Source organism: Cydia strobilella, chromosome 12 (genome assembly GCF_947568885.1).
Source record: "Cydia strobilella chromosome 12, ilCydStro3.1, whole genome shotgun sequence".
NCBI classification, from domain to species: domain Eukaryota; kingdom Metazoa; phylum Arthropoda; class Insecta; order Lepidoptera; family Tortricidae; genus Cydia; species Cydia strobilella.
Window position 1 is genome coordinate 8,945,895 of NC_086052.1, and position 20,314 is coordinate 8,966,208.

The 20,314-nt window shown below is 36.8% G+C and overlaps 1 protein-coding gene across 1 annotated transcript in view; it reads right to left on the reverse strand.

The window, feature by feature from the left end:
- Nucleotides 1–9,585, reverse strand: part of LOC134746078 (zinc finger CCCH domain-containing protein 13) — a 151,815-nt gene extending 142,230 nt beyond the window's left edge. The window contains exon 1 of the mRNA XM_063680311.1: nucleotides 9,528–9,585. The gene's annotated coding sequence lies outside the window, so the exon portion shown is untranslated. The remainder of the gene's footprint in view (nucleotides 1–9,527) is intronic.
- Between the last annotated feature and the right edge of the window lie 10,729 nt (nucleotides 9,586–20,314).

Here is a 20,314-nt window from a genome sequence, read left to right on the forward strand (position 1 = left end):
GCGAGTGTTTATTTTGAGTCCCGAGAAAGCGAAAGATTCTATAATTGAATCACGAGCGAAGCGAGTGATTCTAAGGTAGAATCTTTAGCGTAGCGAGGGACTCAAAAACACGAGATGTAAAATAACTTTGCTCTCGTGTTGCACACATAATTTTTCACCTCAGTAGTGAGAGCATATTAAAGGTAAAAATGTATTTCGAATTACAGAATAAACAGAAAAAAAAAGTATTATAATATGTACCATACCATACCGTACCATACCATACCATACCATACCATACGATACGATACCATACCATACGATACGATACGATACGATACGATACGATACGATACGATACGATACGATACGATACGATACGATACGATACGATACGATACGATACGATACGATACGATACGATACGATACGATACGATACGATACGATACGATACGATACGATACGATACGATACGATACGATACGATACGATACGATACGATACGATACGATACGATACGATACGATACGATACGATACGATACGATACGATACGATACGATACGATACGATACGATACGATACGATACGATACGATACGATACGATACGATACGATACGATACGATACGATACGATACGATACGATACGATACGATACGATACGATACCATACCATACCATACCATACCATACCATACCATACCATACCATACCATACCATACCATACCATTCCATTCCATACCATACCATACCATACCATACCATACCATACCATACCATACCATACCATACCATACCATACCATACCATACCATACCATACCATACCATACCATACCATACCATACCATACCATACCATACCATACCATACCATACCATACCATACCATACCATACCATACCATACCATACCATACCATACCATACCATACCATACCATACCATACCATACCATACCATACCATACCATACCATACCATACCATACCATACCATACCATACCATACCATACCATACCATACCATACCATACCATACCATACCATACCATACCATACCATACCATACCATACCATACCATACCATACCATAAAAAAAAAAAAAAAAGTATGAAGTTCATGGCCTTCACTAAATTAAAAAGCTACATTGTTTCACTCCCTGGAGTGAGGAAAGTCGCACTTTCCTCACTCCAGGCAGTGACGAAAGTAGGCTTGTTCGAGCTGCTCGATTTTTTGATCGATTTTGTCACGTGATAAACGGAAATAAGGTAATTTAAATGATCCTCTCAAATAATATCAGAAAATATTGAGTGAGCTCCGCCCAGCCGCAAAATTGCATGACCACTTTATGAAGGAATTTATTCATAATAGTTTCACATTTTGTAGCTTGCTGAACCAACCTAAACTAAATCCACTACATTATCAGAACATTATTGGTTGTGGTGACAGAACGCTAGCATGATTCGACAAATTCATGTTTTTTCATTTCTCATTGGACATGATTAGCAGTTTTTTTTTGCTATTTTAAAAAAGATGGTAAAGCCTAGGCACCTACGCTCAATTTTATTATACATCACAACACAGAAGGCATGTTCTTGACAAACATAGAACGTTGTTATACTTTATGACCAACGCATGTTACGAAGTGTTTATTCTTATTGATCTTATATCTCTCTCAAGTACCAGCCAAAAGCTTTGTTGTTTACTGTAACGAAAATAAAACAACCAAAAATCTTGCCCTAAGTATTTTCATAGAATTGTACTTACAATACCTTCTTACCGGTAATGGGCCCATGTTTGTGTTACCTACATAAGGAATGCCAGTATACTTACTAATAATCACCTTGCGCGACCATAGCTGGAATGTGCTCAAGCCCGCAGCTAACTGGTCCGATTACTACCAATCACCACGTAAACTGGCGAACGGTAAACGTATTGTTGATTATTTACTGAATGGCTATGTAGTAGACACGCGTAAATATAGGGTTGGTCGCTCGAATTCAAGGAAGCAATGTGCTTGCGAAAATTGAAACATGGATTACAGCATAGCGTTTGGTCTACGATAGTTTAAATTATTACGAAGTGGTAATTTTTTTTTTTACGTACTTGGGTAATGAACAGGTACGTAGTACGTACTTTTGCAAGTGCGAATGTAGTATGTTTTCTTGATGCTTTAAAAATTACATTGGCACGGACTCCATTTCCGTCGTAGTAAAAATATTTAACAATTTCTAGCTAACCGGCAATTAAATAAATAACAAGGGCCATTCTTTATCGTTAAGTTTTATTTTTTAATAAGTAGGCCTAGTTAATACATTGAAAACACATCAAGCAAAAGGTTCTTCTCCGGTGACAAGAATTCTCTAAACGGATCGAAGCATGTTTAGCATTCGGCTAAAATTACATGAGTAACCCTTAAAGAATACTTAAATTTAACGCGAAGCAAAGGTTAAAAACCTGCTGGCTAATGTACTCGTACAAAAAGAACCTGGATTCCACTCTTTTGTAGCAAAATATGTGTGCAACATTATCATTTTTCAAAATATTGACAGATGGTCGGACCCATTAGCCTCAAGATGTTGTTTGCTTGTACCTTTTTAGAAAGTCTATTTGAAGATTCCATTAACATCCTTTGACGGGCTGAATGTAGCACATTCGACAGCAAAAGTTGCTATTCGTGTTCGAAATGATCTGTATAATACGCAGAGTACGATCGCTATGTTCTGTTCACAAATCATATTCAACACTTGTCCCACTTAATTACCTTCACTTCTAATTATCCTTCTATAAGCAGTCGAAAAACATGTTTCCATAAAAGAGCGTAAATTGAGTACCTGCTTCCAGTAGGTATAACGCTTTCATTATTTTTGGCTAAGTAAATAAACTTGTAGATTGCCCACAGCGGCGGAAAAAAGCTATTTTAGTGGTTGATGTATTTGGGCACAGCTATTTGGCGTGTTTGCTGTCATGATTAGGAAGATGTCGAATCGAGGTAAACACAACATTACGGTACTGTTGTACAATGCCTATAGGTCAAGCAACTCTTTGGTTGTCGATGATAATTAAAATTACCTATCTCCGATAATCGAAGGAACAGTCACAATATTGTATGCAGGAATAGCATAGTTATAAAACTATGGAGTATGTGACGCGCGTTTATAACAACGGTGATAAAAACATAAATACATTTTTAACCAAGTTGCTGACATGTTAAGCCTGTATAAATCCACAATCCTCAAATAAAATTTCGAGAAACTCATTTGTTGTATTTATTTTGTGCCTGATGGCAGATGTTGACCGGTAAATATGAGACCGTAAAACCCCGTGACAAATTCCTTTTTAAACGCCTTCCTATGATTATTAATACAAACAAGAACTGCGCGTTCTACGAACGATTTCTTATCAAGCAGGATGTGAGTAACGTCAATCTTGCTCAAGCTTTCCGAGTAGGTTCAAAGACAATGAAGGAGAGGAAAAAAACGACGGCGTCTATCTGACATTTCGGCCCAAAAAACGGTGTCATAATTAATAGCCACTCGTCAGAGATAAATAACACAACAAATCAAATTAACGCAATGTAATTTGTCCGTACTGACCATTAGTGATGTGTGGAAAGCTTAGAATACTTGACAAAGTCACGAAGAGTACTTTATCATCAAATATCAGGGGAATGATAGTTGATGAAAAAATAGATCATGACGGGGAACATCGGAACATGTTATTATGACAAACGTTAGGAAATCTCCAACTATAAATAGAAATACCTGATTTAGTTAGTTTTTGCTTTAGCGCTACAATGTATCTACTCATGCGCGAACATTTTTCACAGGAAGAGTAATGTTTGACTAAGTAGGACAAGGTCTTGGCCTACCATTCAATGAGACTGACAAGAAAAAATGCAAATTATCTTACCTATGTACCTATTAATGTATTTATTAACTGTCGAAATAGGTTGTACGGGTGTTCTAAAATAACTATGTAACAGCAACAAACAGTTTTACGTATAATATCATCTGAATCATCTCCGAATTCTAATTGCATGGTTCCAACAAGAGATTCAAAAGCTCCAAGCCGGTTATGTAAGTAGACACGTACGTCCCTGACATTCCTCACTAGAAGCTCATCAATTCATGTACGTAGGTGCATTTGGATTAAGTGTAGACAACTCAGGGCCTCGCAAGGTCGTCGTGACGGTGCACTCAATTAAAATATTTGCAATGAGAAGGCCAAATTTGAATTATGGTTGACTAGTTGAGTAGGGTAAAGGCACCATTGCAGTGCTCAGTCATGCACCAGTGGTCAGCCTTTCTTGCTTATTTTTGCTTGTAATAGGGGGTATTACTGCAATATGCTGCCGCCAGAGAGCAGCACTAGCACCTATCGTAAACCATAGAGTAACTTGTACATTTTTTGACAAGTTTTCACAGACAATAAAATATGACATTGATGCTTCGAGGCGGTTTGTATACAGACGGCCTACCGGGAAAAGTGAAAATCGATATTTCGTTATCTGCATCTTCTTTATCGATCGAATATGCAAGTGATAGAGAGGTTAGATAATGAAATTTCGATTTTCTTGTGTCGTTATAGACCTTCCGATTGTGGTAGTGGCGCCCCCTACGCAGAGTTTCACGTAATACCTATTCCCTATTAGCAAAGTTTTTCTAATTGTCATGCCAAAAGTAGATCTATTAGATTGATAAACTATTAATTGAAAAATAGCTTAATTTATAAAAGAATTGTCTAACAAAACTACTTCAAAGAAGTGTTATCTTCTGACATGAAGGGTCATGTGATATGCGCAATTTTTTTTTTGGAGTGTCACATGATATTTTGATAAGACGTTAGTAGCCGAACTTTGATATTTTTGTTAAAAGAATGGGGAAGGGACTACTTTACATAACTTATACTTAATTTATAAGAAAAAAGTAAAAAAATAATATAAATCCATATTAAAGTAATATAACAAAGTAATACACACAAGCCTTCTTGAGCTTACCGTAGGGCTTAGTCAATTTGTGTAAAAATGTCCTGTAATATTTATTTATTTATTATAACATTTTTATGGGGGGGCTGACTATTGGGAACTACTTTTTTGTACAAAATCCCATAGACAGCCTCCCTGGCTGACTACTGGGTTTGAGGTAGTAATTTTAAAAAGGTCGTCATCCCAGAAGTCAGCCGAGCCGAGGGAGGCTGACCATAGGATTCAAGTTTTTTTTTTAAATCAAGTACCTTTAAATAATACATTATTGTGACTTTATTTGATTGATATACATCAAATACCCAGTAGTCAACCTGTGGCTGACCACTGGACACTGAGATCACGAAACTCAGAACCCACTAGTCAGCCGTTAAAATGTCATGGCTGGACACTGTATGGGTACCTACTTAAAGGCTGTCTATTGGTACACAGGCTGATAATTGGCAAAAAGGCCCTTTCACTATATTTAACGGAATATTTCCAAAAGCAAAATTCCGCTTGACAACTAATCCCAAGAATTGACGTAGGCACTAGTTTTTACGAAAGCGACTGCCATCTGACCTTCCAACCCAGAGGGGAAATTAGGCCTTAATAGGATTAGTCCGGTTTCCTCACGATGTTTTCCTTCATCGAAAAGCGACTGGTAAATTTCAAATGATATTTCGTACATAAGTTCCGAGAAACTCATTGGTACGAGCCGGGGTTTGAACCCGCGACCTACGGATTAGAAGTCGCACGCTCTTACTGCTAGGCCACCAGCGCTTTTTTTATATTCTTTATAAAAAATAAACTATTAAATTCTTGAACAGTAAAAACATTAATGATTCTTATAGGTCAATTAGTGGGCAAATTAAACTTTTTTGAACATAGAAATTTCGTAAAAAGGCTGACTACTGGTGCCTTTACCCCATATGTCGTTTAAGTTTTGATTTGATTTCCCTTGTAGGCGTAGAAGTTCCACATTAAGGGAAGACCGCCATATAAAATTTATATAGGTAGGTACTTCGCTCAGACACAGAAAGGAAAAGCTTCGCTTTTTCTTCTCTACCGACCTTCTGTAAATGCAGTATGTGTACAAACGCAAGAGTTAGGAGCGACGAAAGAGCTTGTAGACAGTATAGTACTTTCGTGTATAGCTCCGTTAAGCCTTGAATAACTTTAAAGTCTGATTATTAATATTATATCTTATCAAAAGTAAAAATAAATAATTATTAATTTAGGTGTTGAATATTTTACTTAGACAAAAGTTACATCCGATATTGTTTTTTTTTTCTAATACTTATATTTTTTTATCACGTGGCAGCCTGCTAATGATACTGGTATTTTATTGAACTTAGGACCGCAAGTCCCCGTCATCTAATTGGCTACAGCTATTATAGTATCACAAAAAGCCTTATTGTATATGTTTCAGGATTCTAATTACTATGTTCAACAAAAAAACTTAACAAAACATTAGGCGGAGGCGTCATTATATTCGATTAAAACTAATGACAGTAAGTACACGCCGCCCGTGGGCGCGGGCGCAATGATCGGTGTTTTAGACAGTTGTTATGTTTATTGACGTGGTACTGATGCAGGTGAAAGACCTTTGACATTAAGTGCATTAGCTGCACGAATTAAAAAAAAAAGTGACGCCAATTGATCCAACATAAAGAAAATTTTGAATATTTTATGTATGTTAAAAATATTCAAAGATATTTAATTAGTCTTTAGATAGTCTAATATACTTTTCACAGTTATGATTCTTATGATGACTAACATATAGTAGCTAGGTAAAAGTTCTACGTAAAAGTTCGCGTACTAGTTATACCAACGGCATGAGGCCATTTAACTAAATTTATGGTATGCTACGCATCTTTTGCCTATTGTACATTGAGTTCAAGCCTAGGACATCTTATAAAACAAAGCCCCGCCACGTCTGTCTGTTTGTATGTTTGCGATAAACTCAAAAACTACTGATCGGATATTCATGCGGTTTTCACCCATGAATAGAGTGATTCCTAAGGAAGGGTCAGGTGTTTAGTTGTAGTTTAACTTAATTGTGCGATCAACGTACGCATTTAACCTGCAGTCAAAGCATCCTAACACAATGGCCAGTAGTAATTATGCAAGTTTCCAGCTGATCGGCCGTTTCGGGCATTGCACGACTTCCTGCGTGTACGCGGTACGCACAGACGCACAGGAAGCCAAAACAAACGCAGAAACATTGTTCGAAGGTAGCACTTAGCCTAAGGATGACGAATGTGATTGCCCAATTCACGTACAGGGTGGGCAAATTTACACTGTTTTTAAAATGTTATTCTATGAAATTTAACAATTATTAAGTACTTTTAATATAGTATTTAGGGCTGGTAATTAAATATGAATCCTTAATAAGATGCGAACCCTTATCATTGCGTTTTTCATTATATTTTGCGTGATGTCATTGATTGCATTTCGGTTATTTTCTCTTAATTGTAGATGGTTCGTTGGCCTGTTAACATAGACACCTCCATTTAGATAGCCCCACAGAAAAAAGGCAGAAGCTTGAAATCCGGGTATCTCATGGGCTAATCTTTGTCACCGTTTTTTGAAAATAATTGACCCGAAAACGTTTTATTCAATGTTTCGATTGTGGCTCGTCTGACAAGTGGCCCCGTCTTGTTCTGTCGTAAAACGCTCCATAACAAATTTACCGTATCTACACAAAATAATTTTCATAAAACAATACGACATATTTGCCGCCAAAACAAAATGCCAATGAAAAAAGTTGATACCTCCACCAAGTTGTCCATCCAGTACTGTACGTCCTTCCACCGGTCGCATTAAAGTGTGACACGTTAGGTATCACAGAACTTTAATCTACTCAGTGTGGATTGCCTCTCAATACTGCGGACGTAGCTATGTACCAACGCTCTACTATTTAATTCTACTATGTATTACTACTTACGAGACTATTGTCAGCATTACAAAGATAAAGAAATATATTGTTGTTGATCTCCCTTGTATTGCTTTCGGCAAATAAACAGTAAATTTGCCGAAAGCGATAAATCCGGAAACTACTTTTTCATGTGTTCTTAAGTGTTAAAATTTAAATGTATTCTCGCAATCTTATTTTTTAAGATTAATCTATGTATCTGTTTTTCATTTATTGGGTGTAAATAACCGTTGCTTACATCCTGGAATAGAACCCAGTACGGATTTGGTGCTAAACTGACGGCCGTCACCAACATAAAGGTGTTATGGTAATGCTTAGGCATAATAATCCACTACGTATATGGCCTGCTACCTAGCCTGAAGGTAAAGGGGCCTATGTGTTCATAACAGGCATAGCGCCTACATCTTACTTGCTTCGCAAATCAGGTACATGCGTCAGTCACAGCTACGCCATTGCATTTCCATCTATGGGTGAATGTTGACGTTAGTAGCCTACGTTTGGCCTAATAACTTTAGGCCCTAAATGTAAATTTGGAAAGCAGCTTTTTAAAAATGGAGTTAGTGACTAAGTCTTGATCTCGTACTTTTTTAAGTGGGTTGGCTCGTGTTGTATTTCTAATAAGGCATGCGAGTCAAAGTCCAATTTTGAAGTAGGGATGATCAAAATCTTATTACAAACTGTATCTGTAAGTGTATGTATGTATGTAGGGACTTACATATTCCCACGCAAGCACATCTTACATATAAAATAACTTGACTCCAATCAAAGAAGAATATTACAAGAATCCTTATCTACTTATCTATATAATCTTTTCATTTTGTGACTTATCCAGTAGATCAATAATTTGAGCAAAGTAAGTATCTCTAGCGTAAGTAACTAACAAACATTGTAATTTTTGGAACTTATTAACATACAAAATCCTTGATGATGTGTGGGTGTCAAACAAACATATTTTAGTTCCGATAACAAATAACACATTCCGCCTTCAAAATTCCTTCGAAGTTATAGTTATGGCACCAGACTGTTAACTATTTGGCGACTCGATAAGGTTAATCATAATATATGCAGGCATGTCATTCACATCAGCATCGGCAAACAGACGAGAAAAATATATATTATTTGTTTCGATTCAACCACTCGATACAATATGGTCGTAACTGAGTTATGTCATAACACAACCTTTTCTTCATTGGCGGTAAAACTATATTTAAACACTTGCGTCATTATAATAGCATATGTCTTCAGTAAATAACGTGGGTGTAAACTTGTTAGCGATACTTCGCCATGTTAAAAAACGGTATTGCAAAAAACAAATTACGTCGCTGTTTAACTATTTTCAAAGCTAAGATAACACTTTATAGAATCTTAATGATGTTTTCCGTCCACTTAAAAGGTTTTACATAACTAGTATTTACGTATTTTAAATAAAAATATTCTTTAAAGAATTTTATTTATAAATAAGAATGATACTAATGTCGAGGTTCGAAACTTGTTTTTGTTCTTAGGTACAAAATTCTTGTTGTTTTTCAGATTTAAATTCACAGTGATTTGTGGGACAACAAAAACAAACACTTGTTTGTAAGTAATACAACGCGGAAATCTACTGAGCATGCAATTGTAACAATTATAAAAAATATATACCAACCTTTCAGAATTTAAAAAAAAACAGCCTCAATATAAAATAATATAAACACTGAATTTTCACTATAATATATAATATATAACACTGAAGCAATCACAGAGAAAATACTTCTCAAACAATACCCACTTCACTACACCACAAGTCGTTAGTTATTAGAACTTTTAAAGAATACTTTTCATTCAGAAAAGTTCGTAAAGTAATTCGGAAATCGTAGGGACGGCACGCGGTCGAGTGAGACAGGCTCGTGTGACACGGCGCCGAGCGGCTGCGCCGGAGAGGGGCTATCGTGGAAATGCGTGGTCGCAGGCGCAGCCTTAACCGTCAACCCGCGCTGCCCTCCCAAGGAAAAATATTACGACCTTGCTATTTTGACGAAAAAATTCGCGTATGCAAGTGCAACTGTTAACGTTTGTTTGTTACAACACCGAAGGACATGTTTGTGTAACACAACCGCACACATTGCACTCGACCGCGTGCCGCCCCTACGATTTCCAAATACAGAGACTTAAAAAAAATCCCGATTTTTTTTATTCACGAATGATTTATTCACAGATGATTTATTCGCGAATAATTTCGCCCGAATCGTTCGAATAAATCCGCGAAAAATATTTGTTATTTGGGTTATTCCATTCAAATAAACAGCACGAATAATGACACGTTTAATATGACTTATTTTTACGGTACCTATATTTGTTCTGGCAGATTAAATATTATTAAGGGTTAAGGATAATAAACAGGTAGTATAATAAACAAAGGATTAGCGTGAACAATCAATTACTCACACACAAAGTTAGTAAATACGTATTAAAAATTTAAGATATCTAATATTGATACGATTTTGACACCAGGGGGTGTTACTGACTATAATAACCGACTCGGTTTCACATTACATCTCAAAACTTTTTTGTAGTAGAAGAATTGCGTTGCGAGACTTGCATCTTTTTACATGTAATGTTTTTGATGAGATTTATATTTATCAGTAACTATTTAGTTACAGTGCATTGCACATCACAGTTGCCAAATCTTTCAAAACCGAGAAAAGATAATAAGGTATTCCAATAAACAATTATTCGTGGCAATTCATTCGACGGTAAAATTTTATTCCACGAATAATTTATTTAAATAAGAATAATCATCCGACAATTTTTTTCATCATTCGCGAATAATTTTGTTATTCTTATTCGTTATTCGTCATTCAAACAAATTTTGCCCATGTCTTACTCAACTGATTTTTCATAACCTTGACATAACATTACAAATTTTATACTAAATACTTATTTCGTGTCACAAAATTAGGCTATATTTTTTAGTTTTCATAGCTCAATTTCTTTCGAATAGGTACTTTGACAGTTTTATAATCAATTGTTACTTTTCTTATTAAGAGCATATCAATTCACGGCATCTCATTGAAACAAGTCAATATTTACATCTTTAGAAATAAATCATAAAATTAAAATGAAAATATAAAAATGTTGAACTTATTAGGAACTTACCCTTTAAAAAACTAGTGATATTTTAATGACAAAGTCCTAAATATTTATGCAAAATAAATTAAGGGACACTAAATTAGGCTAGTAAAAAAAAAAAAAAAGCCCGCAGGGCAGCTTGTGGCGAGCTGTTGGGGAGTGACGACCCCACGGACCCGAGTGCTCCAGAGAGTCGGTCAGGGTCTCCGTCTCCGACATGTCTTCGTCGGTCGGAGTGGACCCCAAGGGGACCTGCAGGACTCTCAGCTCTGGCTTTCCTTCATTGGCCGTCCAGAGGGGAGTCGTAAGAGCTATATGCTCCAGGGGTGGAAGTGAAAGATGCATAAGACGCGAGTTGGCACAGTGGCTGCTAACAGCCACTGGGAAGAAAGCGGCGCACACCTCTCGACACCCCTGAGCCGCTCACACTGGTGTTGCTCCTGGTCGTCTTCACGACGGCAGTTTCAGGGGCCCATCTAGTCAACGGCAAGTCACCACCTGCCTCGATAACGTGTTTTAACATTGTTATGGCAGGTGTCCGGAGTTCTTTACAATAGCCCAGTCTCATTGTCCACCCAAACTTCAATCCATAGACCGGTATACTGTTCACTTTTTCTGCAATAGTCCCAATGCCTGCTGCGACCGGTTCATGGGTGTCTATTGTTGCGCCTGTGAACGGGTTCCAGCAGGCGTTCTACATGACATTAAAGCTCTCCAAGGGGCCTCTACGTATTGGATCTATATCCCCACGCAAGCCTATCAAAAGACCGAGATTTATAGGCCCGTGAAATCCGAGGAGATACAAATAATAATAATAATAATAATTTTACACGTCACAAACACGTCACGTCACGTTTCTCATAGATAAATTAGATAATTAGTCAGTGCAATGACGTACCTGATTTTTTTCAGTCCAAGGCTAGATGCGCTTCACTAATTCGAGTAATTAACTATGAACCAATGTAATTTGCATTTTAGATACAATCCAATGTTACATACGAATTTCCATACTTGTACGACTATAGATTACAGGAAAATCGAATTATATGCTTTAGGAAATCATTCCACGTAGCTATTTACAATTAATTTGCTTAATTAGTGTGTTAAGTAAATGCTAAAGTTTTCCTGATACAATCCTGTCTATGTGAGAATTGCATTTTCATATATTTTATTTTGATCTCATTAGATAGATAGATAGATTTTTATTTGGTATTAATCATACACTGTCAATTACATAATAAAAATTGATTACAAAAATAAAGAACGTTGCCTTTATAGGCAACGTTCACAACAATAATTATTTATTACTTATTTACTCCGGTATCGAACCATCTGGGTCCTAAATGTAAATAAAAATCTGTTCAGCAACGGTTGCTTAATTGTGTACAAACTTTCACGTAACTTTTCAGGAATACTTATTACTTATTTACTCCGGTATCGAACCATCTGGGTCCTAAATGTAAATAAAAATCTGTTCAGCAACGGTTGCTTAATTGTGTACAAACTTTCACGTAACTTTTCAGGAATACTTATTACTTATTTACTCCGGTATCGAACCATCTGGGTCCTAAATGTAAATAAAAATCTGTTCAGCAACGGTTGCTTAATTGTGTACAAACTTTCACGTAACTTTTCAGGAATACTTATTACTTATTTACTCCGGTATCGAACCATCTGGGTCCTAAATGTAAATAAAAATCTGTTCAGCAACGGTTGCTTAATTGTGTACAAACTTTCACGTAACTTTTCAGGAATATTACCAGTCGCATTACGAATTGTGTCATCGGAGTGGCAGTGACTTTGACCTCAGGTTTTATTTAAGAAATAATTCTTGTCTATGAATTTTATAGCCCAAGGATCACGCCAGGACGCGTTGTGTTTTACGATGTCGTTCGTGACTTGAATTTATGTGGCGGTTCGTGTTTTCGGATAGCTGTTTGGTTACAATCGGTCTATGATAATTTATTCTAGCCGTAACGCTACCACAAACTTGTTGGGACACGTATTAATTTTTTATTAATGTAAGCGGTTAATATCTACTTGGTAGTCAAAATGTATAACTACCACCTAAAAGGAAATAATTCGAACTATTTTGATGATAGCTCATAACCCATGATTAACGACTTTGTGGTAAAGTTACAATGCTAGTGTATGTACCTATATAGAATTTAGCTAGAAAATAAAATAAATGCCTCTTGTCACGTCATTCATATCACAAAATTGGATACCGATATCCGAGGTACCCAAATACAATGAAACAGGGCGTCTCATGTCGTCAACGTGGTGAATTTAAAAAAAATAAGTAAAATATTATAAGTTTTTATTTTTATGTCTCCTACATGCTAAAACCAATTATATTTTTTACTGATATTTGACTTTCACATTGATGGCTGTTAACGTATCAGCCCATAGAGCCACGGTTTTCGCATAATTAAAATTAATTGGAGGAAACAGAGACAATTTACCTATTACGTATGGGCATGTGGTCACCGTTGCTATCAATTCATAGTACTCCTACACATAACATAGTATTATGAATTACACGGAAACGTTCTGCTATTAATGGACACTTGGACAGGGACCTGACTCAGCGACATGTCACGATACGTCTCGTGATGACTTTGTTGTGAGCGCGTGTGATGCCTAGATTATATCTTGATATCTCGACCTACGAGACAAACGTCAAAAGCACGTAGTAGTTCCAAGCGCTCTTAAGACATTTTTCTTTTGAACGCGACATCCAAAGAGGAATAATTACTAAAGGCTTTACATTATATGAAGATCGATCAGAATTGTGCGCTAAGCCGCTTTTATTGTAGTCTATTTTGCTAGTATACATTTATGTAACATAAGATATTGTGAAAGTTACATTCTACAGGTATAAAACATTCCTACATTCGATTTTATCCACATTTAGCATTAAGCTTTATAGTAATGTAAGATAATATTTGATTTGTTTTGCAGAAGATTTTGTTCAAGTTCGTACTGATGTGCCATTGAGAAGTTTCTAAAATTGCGTTTTTTTTTTCAAATGTAATATGAAATTTTCCATTTCCACAACTTCGTCTTCAACTTTCTTTATTTTTTGTGAAATTTTCTGGAAATTGACGAGATTTTTCCAACTTTCGGTGACTTTCCACAACCTAAGTTGTGCCAATTTAGAAACCTTGGTTTTAATTATTCAATGCATTAAGTAAGGTATATTTAAATGAATTTACCTAAAAAGTTGTATCTTTAAGATTTATTTAAAATTGGCAATATATAATTGGCATAGTTATCCATTAATTACCGATCAGTATTCGATGTTCTAGATCTGCGAACTACCTTCAGCTTCAATAGCCGATGGCAAGTGACATTCACAAAGCAACCAAGTTACAAGAATAATAAATATTATAAGGACAATTATACGTACACAGATCGACCTAGTCCCACGGCAAGCTCATTAAGGCTTATGTTGTGGGTACTAGACGACAATATAAATAAGATACAGTCATGTATAAATAATTATATTCGTAGAAAATATCCATAACTCAGGATCAAATATTTCTGATAAACACACAAATAAACGCCTTTGCCAGGATTCGATTCCGGGACCTCCGACTAGGCTAGGAGGACGTCAAATAAATGCTATTAAATTAAGCAAAAAATATTTATATGAAAACGGATTAGTTTTATTTCATGAGTAACTATCGCGGTAACCGAAGACAATATTACAAAAAATATTTTTAGAATAAAAAAAATGTATTTGTTGTTAAGCCATATCTGCCAAATATCGCAGAGAGGAAAGAGGAGGAGAGACCTAATGGCTCCAGGGCTGCCGGTATTGATGCTGTGCCGAGATCCCTACAGATGAGGTCGTTAAGAATTAGATTTTTGCTTGGCACGTTTATTCGCCTACAGCAACCGCATGGAACTCTACCTAAAATTGGTCCAGTGGGAGAACCGGCTGCTACAGATCTTATTTATCACGCCGGCCCCAGATGCATGCCGATGAGGCGTGGGTGCATTTTGCATAAACATCAGCGGATGGCATAACACCGCCAAGTGCCGGACAAAAACTACGCGTCCCACGCTACCGACGTTAACTAGCTAACTACCTATCTTTTAAATGCTCAAGTCTCATTTAATGACGATTCATCAATTACCGTTAACCGTGGTGAATAGGGATCGCGGGATATAAAAATTTGGAATGATATTTACCTGGTCAGGTAAATTATAATTTTAGGTTTTTATCCCCCATTCACCCCGTCTTCCTTATTCACCCTGACGGTATTGTACTTAATGTGAACAGATACAAGTTTATGTATAATTTGTCCATCGTATATTAATATTAGCTTGGCTTACATAAATCTTACCACTCGTGTTTATTCAACACTAAAACCAATGTGGATGTTGTGTCCATTACTTTGCAAGGTGACTGTATAGGGTAGGACCTACAAAAAATGCTGTCTCATACAGTGTGGAAATGAATGGGCCCTGGAGGGAAAGTACCTCAAAACCTTAAGTTAGATCATTTTGTTTAAAGGAAACATTATTTTATTTTTGTAAATAAACAAAACTGCATTCAGTTTTTTATTTTTTTTTAAATTTTGCTTGTCTAAAAATATTCTTAAATACTAAATATTCGATTATATGGATATTTTGTACGATAGATGAGTTTAAGGCCTAATGTTTCTTGGAGAAATGTTATCATTAACATTAACTGTACCGAATAGTAGAATAAGTAAAATAGCGTTTATTAATAAGTTTGATTCCCGGGTGAAACAAGCGAATTTAAAAAAATCTTTGAATGCAGTTTTCTTTCTTTTTAAAAATAAAAAAATTAACTTGATGATTTAAGGCTTTTTCCCTCCAGGGCCCATTCATTCTTTCCACACTGTACCTATAATTTGGCTAGCAGTTGTCGATGTCTTCTATTATTCCAAAAGAAACGAGATTCCGGGGTTGGTCCCATAGTAAAAGTTGTTTAATAGGACCTATATAGGTTTTCACCTCACATGGCTAAGTTGAAAAAATATAAAATTTATAAAGATATGCAGATTTGACTGACAACAGCAGATAATAATATATACCTACTTATTGTACCTAACCATCTTAACCAGTCGTAATCAATTACGATGAATAACTAAGTATTTGACTAAGTATCTTCTCTGTTTTATATCGACGCTAGTAAATACCCGTTTAAGTAAACAGTTTATATCTGACAAGCCAAGTTATTTTGGTAGATAAATTCCATGAGAATGTTGCTATTTTGACAATATTAGTCACGAAACTTGTTTCGAATTTCGAATGAATGAGGATAAATTGCCAGTAATATACCTATATTGTAAATCATGTCTATCCAATTTCTAAGTATAAGGTAAATGTGCAATGTGGTTATCTGGTTATTGAGTCAAAACAAGAAAAAATAATTTGTATGCAGGAGGTAGATATGATATCTTGTACGTTTAACTTTATCGACGATATTATAATCTTATGTTTTATGCAACCGTTGTTTAAGAGAGGTCAAAAAAGGCGAGTGGCGTGTGTAACAATTTTAGGCAAAGCCGAAAATTGTTAATAAAGACGCCACGAGTATTTTTTGACTCGGTTAAACAACGTTGCATACAATACTTTTTCTACGACCAAGCACTTACTTTGAAATAAAATTGTAAATTTAACAAATATTTTTCATGGCATCTAGTGGACTTCTACCTACGGTATCTACTTATTTTAATTAGTATTATCTGAGACACTTCTCTTGGATGATAAAAAAAACAAAGAAATTAAAAAAAAACATGTCTATGGTTCACTCATTTGTCAAGGTTGGCAACAATGTATTTCATACAATATTTTTTAAGTGGTCATTACACGTGTGTGCACAAATGCGTTTTTGGGGAATAGATTAAGATTGTGCACGACCCCTTACATGACAAATAAAAGTACGTGAGTAGAAAAACGACATTTGCAAGCCAGAAAAGTAACTAGCAAGAAGTGTTTGTGAAAGAAATAAAAACTACTTTTTATGTGCTTATATGAATCCGCAATATGCAGATACAATTTAGCGTAAGATAACACCTGTTTCTCGTTTAGTTTCTGCTATAGCCCTATTATACTAACGAATTTATTGATGCATTTGCATTCTGAAAAGTATTTGTGTATTGATACCCGATATACATCTTATCAGGTCCTACATGAATAGCACTGAGATTATCGAAAATTGTACTTATAGTAATACTACTATAGGTAAATATCTCTTATATACAGAAGAGTAGGTAAGTGACGATCAGGACCTGCCCCATAAATCTAGTATAATCTACAGACGGGGTTAATTATTCAGTGTCATGTGTGAAAAAAAAAAAGCTCTTGTCAAACGGATCCTAACTAATCACAGGACAGAAAGGATCTCTTAATGGCGAAAACATGGTTACACATATTATATCATGTGTAACCATTTTGCATCAGCCTGTACGAGATTAGTATGGCTCTTAAACAGCTTAAGAATGGCAAAAGCCCAGGTGATGACGGAATTACGGCCGAACTCCTGAAGGCGGGTAGTAAACCAGTCCTTAAGGGCCTTTAGACGCTGTTTAGGTCCGTCATGCGCGAAGGAAAAACGCCGCAAGCGTGGAACAGAAGTGTGGTGGTGCTCTTCTTCAAAAAAGGTGATAACACCCTGCTGAAGAATTATAGACCCATCTCACTTCTGAGCCATGTTTACAAGCTGTTTTCGAGAGTCATCACGTTTCGAACCGTCTCGCACGCAGGTTTGACGACTTCCAGCCTCCCGAACAAGCAGGTTTCCGTAAAGGCTATAGTACCGTTGCGGCAGGTTATACAGAAGACTGAGGAGTATAACCTCCCCCTTTGCCTTGCATTTGTGGACTACGAGAAAGCCTTCGATTCGATCGAGACTTGGGCTGTGCTGCAGTCTCTCCAAAGGTGCCAAATTGACTACCGGTATATCGAAGTGCTGAAGTGTTTGTACGAAAACGCCTCCATGTCCGTCCGACTACAGGGCCAGAGCTCGAAGCCTATTCCATTGCAGCGGGGAGTCAGACAAGGAGATGTAATCTCCCCAAAGCTGTTCACCGCTGTATTGGAGGATGCTTTCAAGGTTCTGGACTGGAAAGGACGAGGCATCAATGTAAATGGCGAGTACATCACTCACCTTCGGTTTGCCGATGATATCGTAGTCATGGCTGAGACCATGGAGGACCTCAGTGCGATGCTCGCTGATCTCAGCAGAGTATCTAAACGAGTTGGTCTGAAAATGAACATGGACAAGACGAAGATCATGTCTAACGTCCATGTTGTGCCAACTCCCGTATTAATCGGAGGCTCTGCGCTCGAAGTTGTTGACAATTATGTATACCTAGGACAAACAGTCCAGTTAGGTAGGTCCAACTTCGAGAAAGAGGTCACTCGTCGAATCCGACTCGGTTGGGCAGCGTTCGGGAAGCTCCACAGTATCTTTTCGTCCAAATTGCCGCAGTATCTTAAGTCAAAAGTCTTTGACCAGTGTGTGTTGCCAGTGATGACATACGGATCTGAGACGTGGGCGCTAACGATGGGCCTCATAAGAAGGCTCAAGGTCACCCAAAAGGCAATGGAGAGAGCTATGCTCGGGGTTTCTCTGCGTGATAGAGTAAGAAATGATGATATCCGCAGTAAAACTAGGGTCACCGACATATCTCGCAGAATTGCAAACCTTAAGTGGCAGTGGGCGGGGCACATTGCTCGCAGAACTGATGGCCGGTGGGGAAGGAAGGTTCTGGAGTGGCGTCCGCGTACCGGAAGACGAACTGCCGGTAGGCCTCCAACGAGATGGAGCGACGACCTAAGGTCGCGGGAATTCGGTGGATGCGAGCGGCACAGGATCGGTCGGAGTGGCGAGCCTTGGGGGAGGTCTATGGCAGCTGTCCAGCAGTGGACGTCTATCGGCTGACATGATGTAACCATTTTTGTTAACAAAATACAACTCATATTTGTTTTAAAACGTAGAGTCAGAACGCATGTGTAAAGTTATTTTTAATTATTATTGACTCAATATAATTAAATTTAGACGGCGGTATGCTAAAGTCGTTAGGTAAGTGGTGATGTCAGAGCTAATCCGGACTATTCCGGACAAGGTAATACTGCAACCCTTTTATACCAATAAGCGTTTATACAGATATAAATTCAGTGCATTTAAATGCAAATAAATGATTATATCTGAGAGTGTTTGACCGGCACCCGGATTAAATAAGCGTTTGTTTTTTAAACAGACTTTAAAAAAGGAGGAGGTTCAATGTTTGGACGTTTGTAATTTTACACTCATGACAGAAACCTTTAGTATTTACAAATTCTCAATTTGCTTTGAAAGTAATGTTTGCTATATTAAATGAGCAAGATTTATACATAATGTAGGTATGTAATAATATTTAAAAAAGTAATTTCTAACGATTTTATTCAAAAACAGTTTTGAATGATTCACGGTTAGTTTCACTAGACTTCTATTGACCGGGATATGGACCTTGACTTTTGGACTTTTGTATTGTTTTTGAGCTCCCGATATATTTCGATGCACTTCGTATTTTTTTTTTCGATTTTATTCAAGTCAATAGTGTGTTTAAACAACAGGGGTTTGTTCTCTAAGCTTTTAAGTTCTAAGCTTTATTCATTCGGAAATATTTAAAATCAAATCGTTCTAAAGAAAGCCATTTGATTGTGGATCCAGGCCTCAGCTGCTGTTTCGATCTTTTAGTTGCTGTAGAATCAAAGTGCGTTTTTGGAAAATCGGTAAGACTCCAGGACCGTTAGGCAAGGATTAAGCAACAACGTGGGATATATAATTCATCTACCGATTAACTCGACTTGTTCCTACCGCGCTTGTAATTTACTCACAACAGGTATACGATTACCACACGAGGTGTTTGTGGGCTCTTCTCGAGTCGCAAATTTTACATGTTGTGCGTTTAGATATTTTGGGATTCAACTAAACTAACATTTAGTAAAATGGAGTTCTGTCAATTTAGTTACAGATATTTTTCAAACAAGTACCCATCTAAATGGGTTATTCAACTACGCGAGTACTTTGAATTTAATATAGTGATTGTGATCACGACGATATTAAAATATAAAGAGTTAGACCGTTGGACCATGGCTCCATGGCTGTGATGAAAATGTATATCGAATATTGGGATATTCGTATTGGTATATTGGTATAGTGTGTGTGATGCTTCACAACCATGGAACCATAGTGATATAGTAGGAATAGGAACAAAGACAGTACAGGTTTTTCGAAAAATATCTTTGCTATGACTGCTCTTACTCGTACTTGAGTTTTGACTTTATATGATAATC